The sequence below is a fragment of the Cygnus atratus genome, chromosome 8, assembly GCF_013377495.2.
Source record: "Cygnus atratus isolate AKBS03 ecotype Queensland, Australia chromosome 8, CAtr_DNAZoo_HiC_assembly, whole genome shotgun sequence".
Taxonomy (NCBI): domain Eukaryota; kingdom Metazoa; phylum Chordata; class Aves; order Anseriformes; family Anatidae; genus Cygnus; species Cygnus atratus.
Genome location: NC_066369.1, coordinates 12,785,952 through 12,808,223, shown reverse-complemented (window position 1 = coordinate 12,808,223; position 22,272 = coordinate 12,785,952). Strand labels below are relative to the sequence as shown.

The 22,272-nt window shown below is 39.4% G+C and overlaps 1 protein-coding gene across 6 annotated transcripts in view; it reads right to left on the bottom strand.

The window, feature by feature from the left end:
* RC3H1 (ring finger and CCCH-type domains 1) overlaps nt 1–12,084 on the bottom strand; it is a 63,143-nt gene extending 51,059 nt beyond the window's left edge. For 4 of the 6 annotated variants that reach the window (XM_050712250.1, XM_035537492.2, XM_035537494.2 and 1 more), the window contains exon 1: nt 11,893–12,084. The gene's annotated coding sequence lies outside the window, so the exon portion shown is untranslated. Of the gene's footprint in view, nt 1–10,590; nt 10,712–11,892 lie in introns of all 6 variants that reach the window. The other 2 variants (XM_050712248.1, XM_035537495.2) reach the window with 1 other exon arrangement.
* Nucleotides 12,085–22,272: the final 10,188 nt, after the last annotated feature.

Below are 22,272 nucleotides of genomic sequence, written 5' to 3'. Positions count from 1 at the left end.
TCAATCAAATTGCTCCTTTATGCTAAGTGCGCCTACAAAGTCATCTATGCTTCAAAAATAATGCTCCCCATCTAGGTTTAACCAATGTTTCTCAAGAGTGCAAATCATGCAAATACAGTCAAACCATCCTTTTGGCTCACCACGGTGAGCAAAGTGCTCTCTGAATATGAGTGAATGCTGTAGCAGCTTGTACCTCTTCAAGTTTTCCACTGCTCCTAGAACCGGAGTTGCAAATGTAGAGGCAATCATGTAAATACTACAGTAGCTAACAAAAATAGCTCAAGGGGACCGAACTAAGCCACATACACCCCTCTGGCAACCCCTGCAGAAGCTTCACTGATTATAATAGTGGGAATATTAAGACAAAGAACATAAGTTTCACAGATGACTATTCTGCTTGTTTCCATGGCAGAGGCTGCAGTTGTGTTTTAATAACCAACCTAGCTAAAGCTCTGGAGTCATCCAAGGTTAAGAGGCAGCTCGTTGCAGTAATGGCAACGAGCCTGGACAGTTTCAGCTCTGTTGCAACTGTTGCACAAAAAAAAAAAAAAATGAAGCTAGTCAAACACAGTGTTCCAAGATTTTCTCCACACCTCTGAGCACAGTTTTGTTACAAAAAGTCAAACACAAAGCAACACAGACAAACCCGCTCAACACTTCCCAGCAGTTTTAAATTACCACTCACACATGGCTTAAAAGTCTTCGAATATCAGTAGGAGAGGTCACACCACCTTTGCTGGAAAGCAGGTTAATTCAGGTACTTCTGACTCAGAATGTAATTGAGCCTCATTTGCTTTAAATGCTACTGGCATGCTGATTCAATTCGTAGAATTGCTAAAAAGAGCAGTCCTGGAGGCCAGAAATAGCCTGGGGCAAGCTGCTACTCCTGAATGGGATTTTTCAACCTAACCCTTCAATTAAGAAAAAAAAAAGAAAAAAAGTGTTGCTTTGGTATTAGTCTCACCTTCCAGATTTATAAATAGCATCTTATCTTTACAGCTTTATAAGATCATTTAAAAACAATACTCATGTGGTTTTAGTGAATGGAAACTAAGGGCTTAAGTCTCAAGGTTTCCATTAACCACCCACTCTTATCCAATAACAGACATTTCAGAGCTTAACCACAAAAAAGAAAACTACATGGTTTTTGATATATTTTTAAATACACCAAACAACGCAAGACAGTTCTGTGTAAGAGAAAAAAAGGAAAGCCTTGAACATCCCATTGATCCTCCTATCAGTACTGGATGAGAATTATAATTATCTTTGGCAGGAGCCTGACTTCAAACAGGAAAAAGGACTATCGGATAACCTCTTAATAGGGGATTTTCAATTATAAACTCATTTTAAAAGTTTCAAGTTATATAACTTGAACATAATCGAAGCAAAAGGGTAAAATATAATCCCAGGAAGTTACCTATTAAAATCCACTGCCAACTTGATGAATTTTGCTACTCGAGCCTTGTAAGAGGAGATCTATTACAGAAACGTACTTCTTTTAGACCAGAGTGCTCTTATTTGCTGCTGCCTTAGCAGAGAACTGTTTATACAGTTAAGTATTATAAGACTTATTCATCTCCAAAAACGTATTACCACCATGTTTTAGCAGTACCAGCAACCAGAACCAAGTAAAATAAAAATACAGAGGATGCTTCCTTCATCTCATGTGTCCTATTGCCAGGATTTTATCAGTATAAAGCACAGAACTCCTCACGGCATGCTAACTAGTCTATTTTTAAAAGCAAAGGGTAAACTTCTGCTAAAGAACCTTATTCATTAAGGAAAGGACTAGAAGACTTTCAGAAAGAAAACCAGAGTAGCTCCTCAGTGAAACATCTTTGTACTTGGCTTGGGCGTTCTGACTCCTGCTAAGGATTTTCTTTTGGAAGCAGCCCCAGCCCACCACGAGCTGGTAACAGGCACACCATCACAGGCTGCAGCGAGACTATGCACGTTTGGGCCCTCACACGCCCTGACTGCAGCATTACCTGTTCCAGTACCTTGAGAGAAAATCTGGTAATAAATATTGCAGTTACTGTACACATTGACCACACTGAAAGCTACTTGCGTTTTTAAAGTTTCCTTCTCTTAGAATCTTAAAATGGAGCGCATGCGTTTAGCTGCCTATCACACTCCCTTTGCTGCAGACCAAGACAGAGTAAGTGCTAAGTAAGCCTTGCACTGACAGTATTTGCATGAGCAGATCATTTAAACCCTCTGTCCTGTGCTGTGTAAGGCCCCAGCTACACAGCAGGTATCTAAATATATTATAAGGCAGAAGAAGGGAAAACCAGACATTGAAACCATCTTACCACCCATGTCATCAATGCCTCCTTATACCAACGCCTCCTTAGTGGCTTGGGAATAAAAGCTATGAGTGTAAGCTAAAACCTAAAAACAAACAATCCAAAGGAAAATTCTCAAAATCCATAAAGCAAAACTACCGTGAAGCCCTTGCAGTTGGTCTGGGAATTATTTTCTTTGATATACAAAGCCCAGTAGGAACAAAGCATTTAAACGTATTTATTAGCATACTGCAGTCATTGGATTTTCACAGGCTTACTGTCAATTTTCATTCTGTAATGACAGCTCATATATCAGCCCGTCACAGCAACATGACTGATTTTATTCCCACTTCTCAAAAGCTACACTAATTCATTAATGCAATTTCAGGACTTATCAGCTAGGCTTGAAGGAAAGGATTGCTGTCACTCACTTCCCCTTCCTGAAGGCTCCCCATTGCTGTCACATGAACTGGTCTGAGGGTTTCTTGTCCCCCCCTCCTGGGAAAGGGCGGGGGGACAAGACAGCTACCATTTTTATTTCACAGGTCAATGCATACATTACTCAAAGGAAAACACAATGGGACATGTTTTTTTCTTCAGATTTTACATAACAGAAACTATGCCTGTGATCATTTTAATGCCCAGTGAGTAATACCAACACCACACCCTGCTCTCATCGTGCACTGCCTAACGCGATAGCCACGCCATTACGTCCTCGAATACCTATGCGTGCAATTTACTTTACCATTTATTCCTGTGGGTGCCTTCTTCCACGTATGTCCTGAAATCATCTGAATCATATCCAAGCTTCAGCTTGACAGAGATCAAGTTATTCTATTCTGAACTGGTCTAGCAAAGCTAAAAACCCACATAAAAAATGGCTGTGATCATGTAATTCCTCCTCAGAAACACACCCAGAGACATCCCCACCCAGTCCTTGTGTGCAATTTTGTTAGAAACATTTGACCAAGAAGTTCCACTGAGAAAGGAGTGACTGAAAAACTAACTACAGATTTCTGCTTGCTAAAGCCATGTAAATCCTCACTCAGGCTTCGAAAACGGGGCGGGGGGAATACTTAATTTCTGTTAGCTGCAATGCAGAGACATTGATGCTTAATGTAGAATAATCCAACTGGTTTATTTCTGACACACCTGGTACAGAAAAAAAATGTTAAAACAACACTTAAGGTAGCTTGCCAGTTTTTAATGCCATCTGAATAGTCCTGTTTTTATTCATTCCTTTTCGCAAATGCTATAGAACTGAGACAGAACATCACACATTAAGGAGATGTGAAAGTTTTGCCAAGCATTCCCCCACCCCTCCGGAACATACTCCGCAAAAATTATAGTGCTTGGAGAGAAGATAAGTCTCAACAACTCTGGTAATAGGAAAAAGAGGATACATTTTGTACAAGTATAACCTATGGAATGTATTTTCATTTGTGGCCACAAAGCTGCCAAGCCTCCACTACCAGAGTTCTCTTGTTCTAACCCAGTCAGACTTTCTCTATCAGCAGCTCTGAAAGGACAAGGCCAAAACAAAAACGTCATTCTCCAAATTCACTCAGGCAACCAAAGGTGACTTACTGCAAGTCCTTAACCTGAGAAGTACCAACTGAACCACGCCTTTTTGCTTTCTGGTCAAGTGTTTCAGAGAGTGTCGTCCACAACACCATTCTTCTGCACTAAGCCACAATTATCAACGTGAAATAACTTTTCATCTCTTCGCAGGCCCTCAACACAAACACATCCTTAAAACTGACAAATGGAATAGATGATTCAGAAGAGAAAACCAGAGGGAAACATGTAGTAAGCTGTCTTCAAGTCAGGAAAAGGCTCTCTACAAAGTACCACACAATAGCTAAACAGCATAAAAAAGGTATTGCAGAAGCCATGCCTTCAGCCAGCAGTCACGTGAACACAAATACAAGGAACTAACAACGCGCACATGCATTACCAATGTCAGAAGTCATCCCTGATGGCTCACACTTTTCTGTAGAGTCCGATGACTGCTGGCTACAAAGCAGTCATTTAAAATAGTCTGGATTATTCCAACCAAAGTTTAAATTTAAATGATTAATAGCCTGGATTATTCCAACCAACGAAAGTTTAAAAAAGGAATTCTCACTTTCCTGATAACATTTTCTTTCCACTTGTTGCATGCATCACCTACAAAGAAGTCACAGATAGTATCCAGGCTTCCATCGTCAAGGCCTGAGAGGTTAAACAAGGAAGACTAAAATTAGAAAAAAAAATCACCATTTTAACTAAACTGCAAGGTTTTTGCAGCACTTCTAAGATCTCTCCTCTAATTAATTCTACAGAAGGCCTTTTCACGCAATTAAACAGGAGAATGACTCATAAACAGGAAGGACAGCCTGAATTGCAGCCTCTGGTTTAACTTACCAATCCATTTCAACAAGCCAGTTTAACCTAACTTATTTTTATCTTTCAAATTTACAGCAACAACCGAAGTAGTCACGAGGGAGTGTGCCACGAACAATGCTCCCAAACTTCTCATCAGTTCCAGAGGAAGCAGTGACATTTTGAGACTCGACAGCAAAGTCCAAGAACAAAGAGTCCCACGGCCGCTCCATTATCCAAGCAGCCCATCCTGGATTGTCAAAGCAACAAAATTAATAAGCAATATGCCATCTCTGTTACCTTATCTAGATGAACTGAATAGTGGCTCAGATCAGAACAAAGCTTTTAAAAACAAACAAACCAACCCAACAGAATACTTAGAAGGAAAGTAGCTAATACCACAGAAAGATCATTAAAGACATCAACACACTGAGGAGAAAATAACCCACAAAAAACAGCACATTTTAGCAAGCAAGCAAAGACCCTTACAATAAAGTCACTTGAAGTCTGAAGAGATACATGGGAAAGTGATATTTTCTTTCATTTGTTCTTTATCATTTTTGCTTTAGTCATTTGTGAGATTTTGCGTTGTGCCGATCTATTCTTGAGACAAAATCCACGTTCCCTTTACAAAGCAAGTAAAACTAAGAATTCATGTTCTTTTGGAACTGCTGAATAAAAGCTGCTGAGTACAAGCTAGTCATTTTCTAGCTTTCAAAAAATATAAATATTTTTGAATGTTAACATCTATCCACACAATAGTTATTACTATTGAAACTGTCATTGTTCACCTCCATTGTTGTAAGCAACAACTATTTATCACGATCTTTTGAATTTGACTGTTTCTGTTGTTTACAACACAGTACTTTGTCAATTTGGTATGTTACTTGTGAACACCTGAGTTCGCCAGACAAGTCTTAAAAAAGAAAAAAAATAAATCACTCAACTGCCATCTAAAAGAGACTTTTTAGTTGCTCTAGAAGACCTCAAAAAAAATACCTACCTCTTCAAGCCCTAAGTCAGCTAAAACACACACCACGAGTACTGTGCAGGTGTTCCATGTAAGGAGGGGGAGGCTGAGACTTGCTTCCCAGTAGTTACACATTGTTCTTTCTTCTATACCTCCTCTGTGAAGTAGGACAGCATTTTGCTGTTTTGTAGTTCCACAAAACACCCAGAACACCTGACTGTGGCACAAAACTCGGGCTTGATTTTGTAAAACAGACTGAAATACGAACTATCTCAAACAGAGATGATTGCTTCACTAGACTCGTGAGCACGAACAGATATTTTCAAAATTTCATTAACACAATGTTTACTTGTAATGGCAGGGAAAAACTTTCTACTGAGCCACTCAGAGAACAGCCTACACCCTGAAACATGAGATTTACTCATCAAGTCTGATCATCATAACTGCCAGAATTACAAATGGTCATAAAATAATGTTTATGCAGCATGTCACAAGTTCAGAGCGCCACGTAAGCTAATCAAACTCACTTTCTACTATTTCTTTTAAATTAGTGGCTGATAATTTCCAAGGTCTTTCCTTTGTTTTTTGCATCCTGTCATACAAAAAAAAAAAAAGATACAAACCACTTTAGCCTTGCTGTACTGTGATTACCAGATTCAAGAGATATAAACACTGAAGGAGCTCACCACTCTCATTTGTTTGTACAGTTCCAAATGTCAAATAGTACCTGAAGAACTTCCATTCCAAACTGATAAGAAAAGGAAGGGGAAAAAAAAAGAAAAGAACAAGCAAAAAACATGTGACTTACAAGACAAGCAGGAGCCAGTAGTTAAAAGTTTTATTTAACTCTCATTTTTGCAGGAAAGAAGGCATTTATATTACACAATCATTGCAGTAAAACGTGGAAGAGTAACTGATTCACATACAACTGCTACCAAAAAAAACCCCACACAACTGAAGAGGATTAAGTCAGTATGAATAACGTTTACTCTAAAAACAAAGCACAGAGAATGTAAAATGCTACTGAACAGTGGGAGTGTTCCAAAGAAGCTGGTTTACTAATAAGTGGGTAATTAAAACCATCACCCTCAGCATGAATTTCAATTCATTCTCTTTGCAATACCTCCCCTGGACCTGACTCTTTTGCCTCAAAAGACAGCTCTTAAACTTGAGTTGGAGACCAACACTGCCTGCAACAATTTATCAAAAATAATTAGCTTGCAGGTCCCTGAAGACCTTCAATGCATACTAAAGAAACAGGATTCCTGCTTCTCTACCAGAAGTTTCCTTTCAAAACAGAAGGGAAGTTAAAAGTTTTAATTGAAAAACCTTCCCGCTTGTTCACCATTTTAACTGAAGTAATTGCTATAAATGACTTCAAGAGGAAATTCTGAGAAGGCCTTTAGAACCAGGCTAACAGCACTATTGTTCCATCAGCTGATCAACCAGAAGTTTGTAATGAACAACAAATTTTAAAACAACCAGACCTCAACCTTCAAAGCTTGTCCTGACAGGGTTTGGTAAACAGGGAAGCGTTCTGAAAAGCGGTATTTGGAATGCCTGGATCATATGTTAAATGTAACAGCCTGCTTTTAAACAGTAGTTAAAAAGCATGATTTTTAAAACACATACTTAAACAGAATAGTGAAAGGATGAGAGTAACCAGGCTTTGTTAAAACAATAAACAAACCAAAAGGAATCAGGAACCTCCCAGAGCAGCATGTATTTCAGTTACTACAGCTATTCCACATGCTTTGTTTCTTCAGCAGGCTTGCAGCCGAAGTGCAATCACAGTACAGAAGCCCCAGATTAACACAATGTGCACCCCTGTCGTAGTTCTAAACATCTGTGTAATTGACGAATGGTGCTTTATGAGAAGAACTACAAAAAAACCACACTGATTTTGCAAGATTTTTTTGCAAGGAATCAGTGGTGGGATGGCTCTGTACAGCAAGAACATTGTCACTTATGGCTATTTTAGTGACATTGAGGTTGGGATGAATAATTGTCAATAAACCCTGCAGCTTCTGGAATGCTGAATTCGACTCGCCTTACCGCTGTATTACCCATCACCGAAACAAACACCCTTTTCTGCACTGTCTCAAAATATAAAGCAACCAGAGACTGCCACTATCTGTGTGAAGCAAAGGAAAGATTGGTTCCTTTCCTTCTGCTACACTTGCAATACTCCTCAGTTTAACTGCATATCTTCCATTTCTTACATTGCAAAACAGGAAAAAATTATTATTTTTTTAATTGTCAAAACAATCCTCTTCCCTTAACTAATGTCATGCCCCTCCCAACCACCTCTCACATGAAGATTTTTTCTATGTTCCCATTGATTCCTCTTTTTTAATCATCTAGGTAACATTGTACAAAATAGCATAAGTAAAGGCACACAATCAAGTGACACAGATTTTTTGTTTTTCTACATGTGGCCTTTATGCTTCCCAAGATCCTGTTTTCTTTTTTCAAAAAGAGTATGCTGAGTAATAGCTTCCATGTAGAAATCTGTAAAGGATGTTTGGGTCCTTTATCTGTGTGAATTTAAGTCTTTAGATTTTTCAAATGTCAATGGTTGGTGCTCAAGAAGTGCTGCTAACCAGATGAAGTGACATTTCTCATCTAAATAAGGCATCAGTTTCTTGCTCACAAGTTAAAGCTTGGGCCAGAGCCAAGAGCTACCCACCTTCTCAATGGTAACCTGCTCTTGTTATTCTGCCAGCCTTACTGCAAATTATTCAGTCTGCCTGCGTAACATTTCTGTAACATGTTGCTGATGTACATAACAAGCCATTTGCACCTGCCAGAAGTTGCGCCAGACCACACGTACACACCTAACTACTTTGAAAAGGAACCTCCTGGGAAAAATAAATAAATAAATCTTGCATAAAACACAGTTCTCTAGCAATTCCAGCACAGAGCACTGTACTACTGGTATTGCTTCTGGCCACAAAAACTTTCAGCAAGATATAGAAATCTTGATATTTCAATCACAAAATGTAGTTCCCCCTTTACCTGGTACCACACAACGAGTTGTTATCATGCAGTAACGGGAAAGTTATTTCCAAAAACACTCTAACCAGACAGTCTTTTTATGTCAGAAGGACTATTTTAACAACCTAATAGGGCTTCACCTTCTTCCCAGTTACGCATTTCCACAAATAAAAAAAAAGCATTAGAAATCAGTTAGCTCTTTGAAATCTAATACCATTGCAGCTTTTACCGTACCGGTAACGAAGAAAATGAAACCGATGCAAGATAATGTCATCAGAAGTACTTCTTGAGAAAAACAAGTGACCAAAGTAAGTGATGGGAACTGTACCCAATATCTACGTACAGAAAGGAAAGTAACAAGAGTAAATATTTGTGGTTTTCTTTCTCAGTTATCATGAGTCTGTAAAACTTCAGATTGCTTTACTGTAATATAGCCTACACAGAAGTAACCTTGAAGGTCACACCAATTTCAGCTGGTGCTGAATGTTTATATAATAACCTTTCAAAACAGAAACACATTATATATTTATTCTGTATGATAATAGCTGCGTATTCATTACCAAATGCAGTCTAAGGCATTAACTTCAAAGTACAAATTCTCCCGTGGCTTATCTCTCGTACTTTGAGCCAGATTTCTTTTTCGGCCTAGCAGACAGTATTACTTGGTATGCTACAGCAAACAACTATTCTTCAACTTACTGGGGAGCAAACCCGCAAAACCACACAGTTTTATCTGTGAAATGATTCAGTGAATCTACTGGGGAAAAGAATTTTACACAATGCACAGACTTCGCAAGTTCTGCAAAGGATTGTCTGCTTGAAAGGTATCTTACAGTTGCAGCACTCTGCTGCATAGCTATTTTGAGACACTGGGGATGCATGCTTGAGTCTAAATGCAGATGAGCACTTTCCTTTTCGTGCAGTTTTACACTTCATGTTATTTGAAAGCTACAATTCCACAAGTTCTTCCAAAGGGATGAAACATTTGTTGCAGGTATCCAGCATGTAAGCTATATGATTTCTCAGGTGGAGTAAAAAAGGTAATTATCTTTCATATTATTAAATAGTATAAAACAGGAAAGGTCAATTTCCTGTTTTTAAGTATCATAAAGACATCCCTTTACCACAGTGGTTAGTTAGGAGATACAGACACTAGATGAAGTGTGATATCAGACTTCACCATCATCAGAGGTGATCACTATCATCACCTTCAAGGCCTCTGAATTAAACATAAATAATTTAGGTCAATATTTTTAATATACTTGCTCACTGAATCTTAGCATCTGCAGTGCTTAATTCAACAAGATTGACAAAGGTTTCCACCCAGACTGCAGGTGAATCGCTGGCAGAGGTTTCTAAAAGCAATCCTGTTAATTTCCATCATCTGCTTTAACGTGACCCAGTAGTATTATATAGCAATATATGTGTCCTAAGATGCTCTTATATTAAACCTTGACATATTAATGAATGCAATTGCTGGATTCATACATTCACCTGTTCATTGGAACATTAGATTTTAAAATACTTATCATCATACAATAATATTACAAGTCTCCAGAATATTTTTGTTTTAAACTAAAATAATTTGGATACAACACTGACAAATCCCAGAAAACATACAAACAACTTCCCACACATCTCCATTAATGTTAATGCTGCACAAAAGTGACAGATGAGCATGGCACTCAAGACTCTGGTTGTCAAAACAGAGTATGTTGACAGTACCTGCATTTCCAAATCTCCCTCAACCCAACCCATCAAGCTGTCTGCTTTGACAGAACCTTTTCTAGGACAGGAAGGTAAAGCTATAAGCAACTGTAGAGAAAAAGAAATGTGCCTTACTGATAAGGTCTGTCTCTATTTATGTTAGTGGAAACCATAAATTCATATCCACATTAGGTATTAACAGACTAAAGAAAGCCATGGTCTATGGGTCTAGTGGTGAAGCTTAGAAACTGTCAGTAATGTACATACTTTTCCTAAGAACACCGGGCTATTTGTGCAACCAGGAAGACTCCTATTAGCTTCGATGACTTCAAATAGAGATATTTACAGCTGATAGAGCGCCAGCTCATGCCCTGCTGCCCTCGTAAAACTAAAGGGGTAGAAAAAAAAAGATAAGTTTAGGAACACATACATTTCCGTCTTGTAGTATCCAAGAGTTACCTAACAATTCTGTGTAGCTATACGACATGAATAGAGCATAAACGCAGAATTTAACAGTGTCATTTCCCTTATAAACAGGATCATTAAAAGATAGTACTGCTAAAACAGTTACAGTGATTAAAGCTGCTCTGCTACAGCCGAGGTTGCCTTTTGATTATTTTTGCACTTTTTTACTTGGCCATTTTCAGTATAACAAGAACCCCAGTGAAAACAGTACCTACTATGTGGGGAGGGAGGGGCAGATTTTTCAGTCATACTTGACTGAAAGTTAAAAATAAGAGAGCTATTCTTAGGTAAAAGACATACTTCCACGTGGAGAAAATTAAATATTCCCACTTCTTAGGAAAAAATAAGCACATCGGTTTGCTCTTCATAAAATGGCACAGACCTCACAATGGCTTTTGAGGACAACAACCGACACCAGGACATTCCCAACCACCAAAACACATTAAAACGCGGCTGTCCCAATGCCGCGCTCCCGGCACGAAACCTTACCCATCCTCGCCCTGTTATCCGACAGCTAAAATAACGCCAAAAACTAGTGAAAGCGAGCGGAGTTTCTGTTGTGTTTTGTCACGGCCGAGGGCCACCTCGCTCTTCCCTGAGGCGCCACAGACAAAAGGGCGACAACCGGCGGGGGGAGGGCGGCGCGGAGAAGGGGGCTCCGGCCTTCCTGCTGCTGCTGCTGCGCCTGGTGCTGGTTTAACCGTGCGGGGATTTAGTTTTCTCTTCTTTCCAGGCACACACGGCCGCTGGAAAAACAGCAGCAGACGCAGGCCGCGCACAAAAGCCGCCTATCGCTCCCCCGCCGTAGCCTGAGGCAATGCTGCTTCGCCCCCACCCGGCCGGGCCCAACCGCCGGGCCCTCCCCGCCCCCCTTTGCCTCCGCCGGCCTCAGCAGCTCCCTCCCCGGGGCGCTCAGAAATCGAGCCCGGCAAAAGCCCGAGGCCTAGCGAGGCAGGCAGCAGCAGCACGGGCCCCAGCGCCAAGCGCAGCGCCCGCCCCTCCGCCTCGACCCCTCTCCGGGACGGGAGCGCAGCCCTCTCGCCCTCGCCCCATTGTTCCCCGCACCCCTGGCTCCGTTCCCCTCAGGGGAAGCAGCGCACTCACCACACGGGCCGGGCTCCCCCCGCAGCGGCCACCGGCCCCCTCAGCTGCGGCACACGGGGGTGGCCGCAGCGCCCTGCGCCTCCAGCACCCACTGGCTCCGGGGCGCCGCCGCCGCCTCCCGTCGCCCCGCCGCCGCCGCCAGCGCCGCTGCAGCAGCGGCCATCTTGTGCGTCGGCTGCCTCCCCGCTCCGCTCCGCCTCGCCTGCCTGCCCGCACCGCCTCGCCGCTGCCGCCCGCCCCTTCCTGCGCCCGGCCCCCCCGACAGGTGGGGAGGAACCGGGAGAAGGAGCCGAGTCACGGGCTGGAGCCCGGGTAGAGCCCTACGGGGCGAGGGGCCGGCGCTGCCGGGCGGGGGTGCTGTCACCCGCTGCGGGGAGGGCGTCGCGAATTCCTGTCAGGAGCAGCAGGCGCTTCCCTCTACCCTTCGTGCCTTTTGGGTTGTTCTGTTTTTTTTTTTTTTTTTTTTTTTTTTTTTTTGTTCTTCGTTCCTCCACCTCGTTACTTCGTCCCTAGCGTTCACCGCGGGTGCAGCGAGGTTATAGGGCCGAGGTTGTAGCTCTCGGTTACGTTACATGTGTCCTGAGGAGCCGGGTGCGGGCTCGGAGCCTCCCGCAGCCCGCCATTTTACCTCAGCGCCCGCAGCTGAGGGAGCCCTGCCTTGGCGGGGCGCGCTGCGGTTGCCCTCCCCACCGTGACTGCCTCACGCCACCAAACCTTAGACCTTGGGGTTGTTTTCTTACTTTAAAAGATGGTGTGTGCGTGTGTGTGTGTGTGGGAATGAATGCTGTTCCCCATCCTGCGTGTCCGTGCAATTCAGAGGCCTCGTTTCTTTGCTCACCAGGCTCCCTGGAAGGCCCAGAGCTTGGCTTGCTGCTGAAGAAGGTCCTTCCTTAGCTTTCGTTGCTGCAGGATACATTTGATTCATCATCATCCTCAACAAATGTAAAGATACGAGGTGAAGGGGACCCAGCAAGCCCTACTGCATCACACAGTATCTGGACCTATGCTTCTACATTTTGTCTACTTGAGAAGTTTTGAAATGAAGTTTTGAAGGATTTTTCCATATATTCATGACAACTTGCTGCATTAAGTTAGCACATACTGATTGCTATTTAGTTCTCAAAGCGTTTTGAAACTAACATCAGGATATTTCGAGGTAGCATCAATTTGATTCTCATTTTAAGAAAACATGAACTGATATATAAGATACTAAGGAATTTTGCCAAATGTATTTATAAATTTGATAACAAAAATTGGGTTCAATGGTCCCATCCTGTTCCCCAAATATGTTATTATGTCTGTGCCTAGCAGGAGGCCTAATTGTCTGTAGTGGGCTCTGTGGCACCAGCACCCAGGTGAAGTAACATCAGTCAGAGACAGAGCTTGGCACATGATTTGTTTCATACAGCTCCTCTTGCACCTTGTTACTTAAGAAAATTCAGTGCTATAAAAAACACTAATAGCTAACTTTACGCTTTCTCCCTTCTATAAGGTGTTACGTAATCATATCCTGATATTTTTTCCCTCTCATTCCTCTTTTATGAAGGGCTTTGATGTGTTAACCCATCCAGTGAAGGCCTGTGCAGGATGTCGCGTGTGGAATCACTGCATTTCTAAACACTTTACCCTACTGTAGGGAGCATGCGCTGCATTATCAGTTCAACATCGCAGCTGCAGAGGACTGCATGACCTTGAGACACCATTGAAATGATGCAATGTCAGATCGGAAATAACCAGGCCCAGAGCCAGGGTCTTCAGACAGCAACCTGCAAAAGGAAGCTGGATCATGACATGCAGACACAAACCCGGAAACAAATAGCAGAGCTAGATTCCTAGACAAAGGCTAAAGTTTACATGGTAGAATTTAATATTCAGCTCTCATTTCTGGCTTTTGTATTGATTGCAGACTGCTGTGATTTTCACACTAATTTTACAAGAATTGTGGTGATGGTAGCTAAACATTAATTCTGTCACTTTTAAGAAAGAAATTGTCTATGACAGACTTTCACCAACACAGTTAAGGTTAACGTTTTTCAAGGATTGGTGCTCGAATAAAATAATATTAAGAACAGCTTTAGTTTCTGAAAACAAGGTTTTCTTGCCATAGTCACAGGCATTTGAGATCTTATGAACAGAGAAGATTAAGATCTTTACAAAGACCACCTTTAACTTAGCCAGACTCAATTCTAAATGAAATTGCAACCTAGGTTCTAAGTTGTGTGCTCTAAATTACCCATTAGCTGTTCCTTGGCCTGTTTTCCACTGTTGGCTAGAGAATTGAGACAGCTTTGTGAATTGGACCCTTCCTTCAGCAATAATGAGTTAGTGTGAATTACAAAAGAAGTGCAACTTTGACAGTTTAACATGGAAGTGTGAATCTTAAGCATTATGGCTGTTCTCTTGTTGTGTCAAAGAGCTTAACAAACAATTTAAACAAATCTAAAGGGATGTTTCCAAGCATCAGAATCTTTAGTACCATTGTTACAAAATTAAATATCTTCATAAATGATTTAATCAAGACTACCAAAGTTTACCAGATTCAGAAGTTGGAGATGATCACAGGTTAGTAGGTTATTACATTTTTTATCATTATGTTAGCATACGAATACTTCCTACAATGCCCAAATGAAACATTAAGATCACTTATTCCTAATGACCATATAAATTATGTAAGAATCTTTGTCCTGAAGTATAGTCTTTCATATAACCAATTGGCAAATTGCAGCATGGTTTATTAAAAAAAATCTGAATCATCATATTCATATCTAATTAGTCCTTCTTCTTCCGAATGAATCATGAAGCAATATTGCTGCATATTATCCTAGATCAGTTTAAATATCTGCTTCATCTTTTTACTCTAATTTAAAACTTTATATACCACAGAAAATTTTGAACCAGCAATTGTTGTCTTTTGCAGGCTGCTTTCCTAAATGTTACAGTAGAAATGTGAACCTTACTGAAGTTATTAGTATCCTGTTCAGACACAGAAGCCAGCACGAGGAACTAAAATGGTAGGTGTTCACTGCAACCTTTGTTTAAAGTTACAGAAACTATAAATGGTCAAGGCCTCAGGACATCCTCTTACTTCCTAGTGTATATCAGGTGGTTGTACACTGCACATCAGCCTGGTGTTTTCTTCAGTCGAGTTTTTAATACTCCAGTCAGGAGACCTTACCACTTCCTATAGTCAGTTCCTATATATGGTTCCTATTTATTGAAAGGTTTTCATTTTCAGGTAGCTTATGTTTGCCCTAGCATTTAATTCTATGACCACTTAGTAAATTCTATTACCAGTATTTACTTGCTAACAACGATTTTCAGTATTACAACACAGTTTACCACAGTACTGCATTGTTTAGAGAAGTGGGATCTGGAATGACCTATGTGCCTTATTAAGGAACATTGCAAAGATGCATGCATACTCTAAATTTCAAAACCCATTTTAGATTAACACTTTTCTAGCTGATTATTCTTAATTCTGGATTTAAAACATTCAGAAATTTGTAGATGAGCTTGTTCCCTCTTTTTCTCAGGAACTGATCTCACTAGATAGCTGGATTATTTTAACGTCTACCCTCTGTAGTTATCCCGCATTTCTTCCTTCATGATACACTGCTTTCACATATGAAACACAAAACATTTGCTTTTAGGATTACTATTTTCATATCTCTTTGCAGCTTGTTATTAATTCTGCTGTCATTTATCTCTAATTATTCAAATTGTTCTTTATTGTCCTTAAAAATCCACAGGAATTAGTTTAGATTCTAGAACAACGTGTCAATTTTCCATGACATTTTTTTCCTCACCAAAGAGGTGCTAATGTAGGCACAATTCTAGGATGTTATATTTGTGGACAACCTAGTAACCTTCAGATTATACATTAGAAATGTATCCCTCCATTAGACTGTATTACTGAAAGGAAAAAGCTAAAATATCAGCGCAGCTGTCAAATGGTATCGTTTTGATGATTCAATTTTTGTATTACTGTTTCCATATAAACTTCAATGCAGTAATACAATAGCTGTCTTCATAAAAAGAGAGACTTTTAATGCGTTGGCAGTGTTTCAGTTTGCTATTTCAGTTATCTACATGACCACTAAAGCTGATAATAATGGAAAATTTCTCATTTTGAAACCAGTGATATCAAAATGAAAGGCAAGATTTAAATATTTTCCCAAATGGCTGCAATCATTAAAAAATGTCGTTGCTGTAGAAATAAAAAATTCACACATCCAAAATTATTGCATTTGTGATGTAAAACAAAATAAAAAAGAAACTCTTTAGCACTTTTTTGTGCTTGACCATGCACATTAACAAAACCTAGAATTCCTGCACTTTTATAAATTTCCACTCACAGAAGCAGAAGACCAAAGCGTAACCACCCAATGTTATCATTAAAGAATATGTTGAATGTCATCCAAGCCCATATAGTTCAAATGCAACTTTCAGAACTAATTATATATGCTTATTTTAAAATAAAAAGAGTATGAAAACAAAATAAAATCTTCCACTGTGGAAGGACATGCTCAGTATCTAGACCATAGCATATGAAGTTTAGATTTCATTTATACAAGAGAAACCTTAATGATGTAATGGGATGTGAAAGGCACAAGTGTAAGATTAAAAGTAATTCCATGAATGTTTCTCTCTCAATCATTCAATTTACACAAGCAAGATAATAGTATGTAACTCACCAACTGTTATCAGTTTTGTTTAAAAATTTGTAAAACTTTCTACAGCTATTTGATGGTACGCAAAATAGATTTGCAGTATATCAATGCAGTTTACATTTGCATTTTCAGACTACTGGGAATGACAAAATAACGTTCCCAGTATGAAGGAAAACAAGGAACAACGAGGAAGGTAAGAAAATTCCCTCTGATGATTTCTCATTAGGAGGTTCCACTTAACTGTACCATCTCATTAGCCTCCCTGTCCCACTGACATAGAGAGATCCTATATACTGACTTAGTAGTGAGTGGCACAGATTTTCATGGTACTCCTTAGTGCCTTTTTGCTTACATGCCATTGCCTTGTTTGCTTTGATCCCACTTCAAGTGTCATTCAGCAACATTTCTTTCTAGGCATGAGGGAAAAAAAACACCTTGAAGCATTATAAAATATAAGAAGTAACAACATGGCAAGAACACAGACCCACTCTGAGGCTGTGGGGATATCAGAGATTTAATGTTCACTGGGCAGAACAAGTCAAAGGCACTACAACGTATTTGTTGTTCTGGTGCCCTCTGCTGAAATAACCATCTGTTTGGCTTCTGAATCCCCCAGGGAGAGCCAGGAGTCCTATGTGCCAAGTACCATATGCTGCCACCTCTTTATCTTACATTTTAGTTCCTTGATCTACTTCCTTTTCTATCTGTCTCAACAAAAAGCAGAAGCACAAGCCTTTCCTTTCCTTCCTCCCCTGGTACTTCTGTTGAAATTTGTCTTCTCTTCCTTCATAATGTTGTTGCTTTGCAGCTTACAACAGCCTTTCACTGGGTTTAGGAAAATAACATGAGTTGTGATGATGAAAATTAAGAAAATAACATTTTATAAGAATTCCATCTCGTGTATAAAACCAAGAACCACCTAAAGTAGCCACATTATTTTTGTTCCTTTCTGGCAGCTTCCTCATGTTCTGTAAAACTGGGGGGAAAATGAAAGACGAGTAGGATGATACAGTTAGCACGGTTTTTCTACAGCAAGTCAATATGTTTGTTTAGCTGCATGTAAAACCACAGCCTTACTCTCACTTTGAAGGGGAAGCTGAAGTGTAGAGGTTAAGCAACTGTTCAGGTTCACATCACAAGCAGTGGCAAGATGTGGAATAAAACCCAGATCTCACGGTCTGGTCTCCTGTTCCAACCACTAGATCTCACTACATCCTCCACACCTATGCAAATTACAGTAATTGCATTATGACTAAACTGCTGTCTGAGTAATTTTTCCAACCAAATTTCCAAGTTAGAGTACAAGTAAAAAGTGGGACTGTCTTAAATCTCTGTGGTTGCATGACACTTTTGCAGTAAAAGAAAACGTGCTGACTATTCCAGGAGTTCTCCTTGCTTTTTGTCACATGTAAAGACTCAAGTTTTGTACTGGTTTGCTTTAAGAACATCTGATACAGGACTTCGCCAGTGCATCTTCCAGCAAACATGACTATCAGTTGTTGTAGGAAAATAAAAGTAAAGGACGAAACAAGCTTTAGCTAATCTTAACACATGAATGAATACATAAGTTTGGATTATTATTATCATTTAACTACTGTGGATATCTAGTAGCTTCTACTTTTTCAGATCTCAATTCTAGCACTTTTTTAAGAGTATGTTTTTTTCAGTTAATTGCAGAGGGAAATAATATATCATCCCTCACTGTTTCTTGAAAAGAGGCCTATAAATTTAATAACATGTAGCTGAAGCACATGCTTGATAAGCAGTTTACAATAATATTTTTTTTCAGAAGGAACATGTCAATTTTTTTTAGGTAGGCTGAAATTGTTTTTTTGTGAGATTGTAGCTGTATGGTTATTTCCTTAATTCTTTTACCAGAGTCTACATATCGCATCTACTTTCACAAGCAAATTCTATCACACACAAAACCCTACTTCTTTGCTACAAATTTCCTCCCCTGCTTTTAAATTTATTTTCAACAGAATATTTTCATTTTATTCTTTCTCTCATTACTGGTAAAACGCTGTTACATAGCATCCTAGGAGTTCAATTTGAGCAGGAAACACATAAGCATGATTTGTTTTTATTGTTAGTAATCTGATGTGTCAAGTGATGCTGTCTACTCTTCTTTAATTCCAGCAGGTGAAGGAGGAGGCATTTACAGAAGAAGAAAAAATAAATTCACCAAAGCGAATCCGTGAGTTGATTCAACAATAGTAACTAAATAGTGGAATTAGCTCACATCACTGGATAGGAAGAAATAGTCTTTGTGGTTTGGCGAGTAAACTACTGATATAATTGCTATGAAACGAAGCAAAACAAAAAAAAACCACAACCAAATGAGAAAAAAAAAAAACAACAGTGCAAGTATCAGAAAATAATCTGCAAATGTGATTACAGATGTGGCTTGTATATACATTTTTAAGACATTCAAATAATTTTAGTATGAGTGACATCAGTTTCTTGGAGATAAATGAGAACTAATTTCGTACTCATTGAGGTACACAGAAGGCTACAGCATGGGTAAAAGTTTTAGCCTGTTAACAAAGCCAAAATATTTTGAGAAGCGTTCTTTCTGGCCTGTTAGGTATGTTTCTTATTCTCATACATAAGGCCACAGTATCTCAAGTCTAGTTGTCTCCAATACTTCTGGTGTTCCAGTGGCTCTGCTTGGAAATCAGGAGTAAGAAAGAAGGAGAGACTCATCTTGTTGTCATTGCAGTCTTTGTAACTTGGCTGTAGTTGAACTTCATTTCAGCAGTTTGATATAGAAAGGTTGTTTATGCTGCAGTTTATCACTGTCTCACCTAAGCGGCAGCTTTTCTTATCAATGTTTCCATTAGCACATAATGCTTTGCAATAAAAAAAAAGGAGTGTCCTCTTTTTCATACACAAAAAAAGCCCCTCTCCTTAGATTTTCTTCCACAGGAAACACACATGCATATATACACTTATATGTGTATTAAAGAGACAAGATAAAACTGTTTCTATTCCACATAGGTGAGTCAAACATTGAAAAGCAGATGAGAGCGTACATACATCTATTCACTGATTTATCAGATCTAACAGCCACAACTCACAAGTGTCAGGAGGCAATGAACTTGCTTTGTATTGTACTTCTCAAGCTCACAGATCTAAAGGAGAATCATTGGAATGCAACATAAAAATTCTAAAAATCTGACCCTCAATCTACCTTTAAATTTAGCTGCTAAAAGAAAAAAGAAACAACAAACCCAAACAAACAAAAAGCAACCAAACAACAAAAAACATTGAGAAATAAACCGTAATTTCAAACCATATTATTATCAAATACTGAGCTGCAGCATAGCATAATAAATTATTGCTTCTCAAGTGTTTGGAAGTTCTGTCACAGGAATCTACTACTTCCTGAGACTATAACTGCTGGGTTGCTCTGCATTTTTCATTTTTTCTCTGCAACCTGAAGGAAATATGGACTCTGTTAATCTTGTATCCTATAGCCATTGTTGCTCAGCTGTCTGTTTAGGTATCAGATCTTGTTAGCAACCAATTGATGGATATTTTCCCCAGAAAATACTTAATTTTCTTATTCTTCTGAACTTTTCAGATGAAGGGATTGCTTTGGAGGTCAGGGATTCTCATACTAGATACATATGCTGTTGAGCAGAGACACACTGACAATACAGAAGCTTTTTTGCCCCCTGTCATTTTGTACCCCATTAAGACTGACATTTTGTCTTAGTCCTTACACCTCTGCAGGGCATCAGTAATGGAACCTACCAATTGCAGTTTACCACAGACGGGCCTGAAGTTATATCAGCTTTTCTGATGTTAAGATTCAGAAGCACATTTTTACAGCAACTTTTTGCCATGTCTTGCATTTTTGAATGAGGTCAACAGATGGGGATTTATGGAAATAAGACCCTTGGCTTTAAAGGCAGAAGAGTATATAGATGTAGCAACAGTTACAGATATTTAGATCAGAGAATGTGTGTAATACACACAGTGTTCGTGTGGGTATGGGTGTATGTTTATGTAATATGAATATTTGTGGATATTCTTTGTGTGCATATATATCAACAGCAAAGCACTTGGTGATGTGGTGATAGCATTTCCTATCACACATCTTTGCACTTACTTTGTTTCTTAAACAAGATAGCGATCTTCTAACTCAGCAGCATTTAATGTAAGCATGAAATGTCATGATGATGAGACTTCTGTAAAACATACTACTGTCAAGTGGATTTATATTACATGCACAGTGAAGTGACAGCTTATATGACATGGCATTATCTTCGTGGGTCTTCCGAAAACGGATATAATCCTTATCAGTTTTTGCAGGAAAGTGACCTGTTTTTCCAGCTCCATTTCATGTAAAAATGCTCCATTTCATGTAAAAATTCTATTCCTAGATACTTGTTAAAATATCCTAGTATTCCTAGATAAGTGTTAAAATAGCCTTTTTTTTAAACACTTCTACCAAATCTGAGCTTGATACTAATTACATTATCAAACCTACGTTTCTCAGAAGGAGGCAGCTTCGTTATGTATTCTATTCCATCTCCCACCCCAAAAAACGGGTCTTCATTCTACTGACCAGTTATTTAGCAGAGCCCCACCGTTTAGCAAGGTCGTTTGGAACCTGACACTTGATTCAGGTGTTACAGACCAGCCCCAGGAAGGCCACTAACAGCCCAGTCACTCTTTCCTAACCCACAGAAAGGACTAGCACAGTGACCTCGTGCTGGCAATCCTGTATAAGGTCATACACTGTTACAATTGGCTGAGAGACAGTAAAAAATTATTTGAAAAAAATTAAAAGTGATGGTTGGACCAGATGATCTTGGAGGTCTTTTCCAACCTTAATGATTCTATGAAACCTTACTCATATCAGGAACCTTGCAGCTAGAAAAGTCTTCTGCTGAGCCTGGTGAGAGACAGGAACATTGTTTCTCATCAGCCAGGCACGGGACATGTTGACAGTTAGCAAAAAGATTTTTAGGTTCATGGTGTTATGTGGATGTCTTGGGGTATGTCTCGCAAGCTACAGATCACAGCTCTAAAAAGTGTGTAGTTAACAAAAGGGTTGCTGCTCTTTTTTAATGTTCTGAATTTCATGAAAATAGTTTTACACTTGTAATTAAAAGCAATGTATATCAATTTATTCTCTGTAAAATAGAGTAACACTGTTTTTTGAGACAGGTGAAGTTTGTGGATTCAGCCTACAGCTGTAACTGTTCAAAGGCCACATCTTCATCTTAAAAGTGCTAACCCACTAACTCCCACCTAATTACTGCTGAAAATAAGCTACTTATTAAGTTCCAACTGCTGTCAGATTCATATTGATTTGTTCTGTCAAAAATAACTTGTAAACTCACTTCTGTACTATTGAACTACCAAATATAGAAAACCAACAATCACATTATAAAACAAATAATCTATATTCTGTTCTTGGTTATGTGGACAGAATTCAACAATGTGTTTATTTAGGGCTGTATCACATTTAATTAGAATTAGACAATGTGTTGGACATCTTTAACACATCTTGTATCTAGAAAGTCTCAACAAGTATTTAAACTGTGAAATATTTCCCATAAAATTCAAGTATTAATTAATTACTTGTTGAAGAGGATTTGACTCGGTTTTATCTCTGGCATGTGATGTTTGGCACCAGCCCTATGATTTTAAGGGTATCAAATCTCCCTAGAGAAAAGCCACTTCATAAGCTATT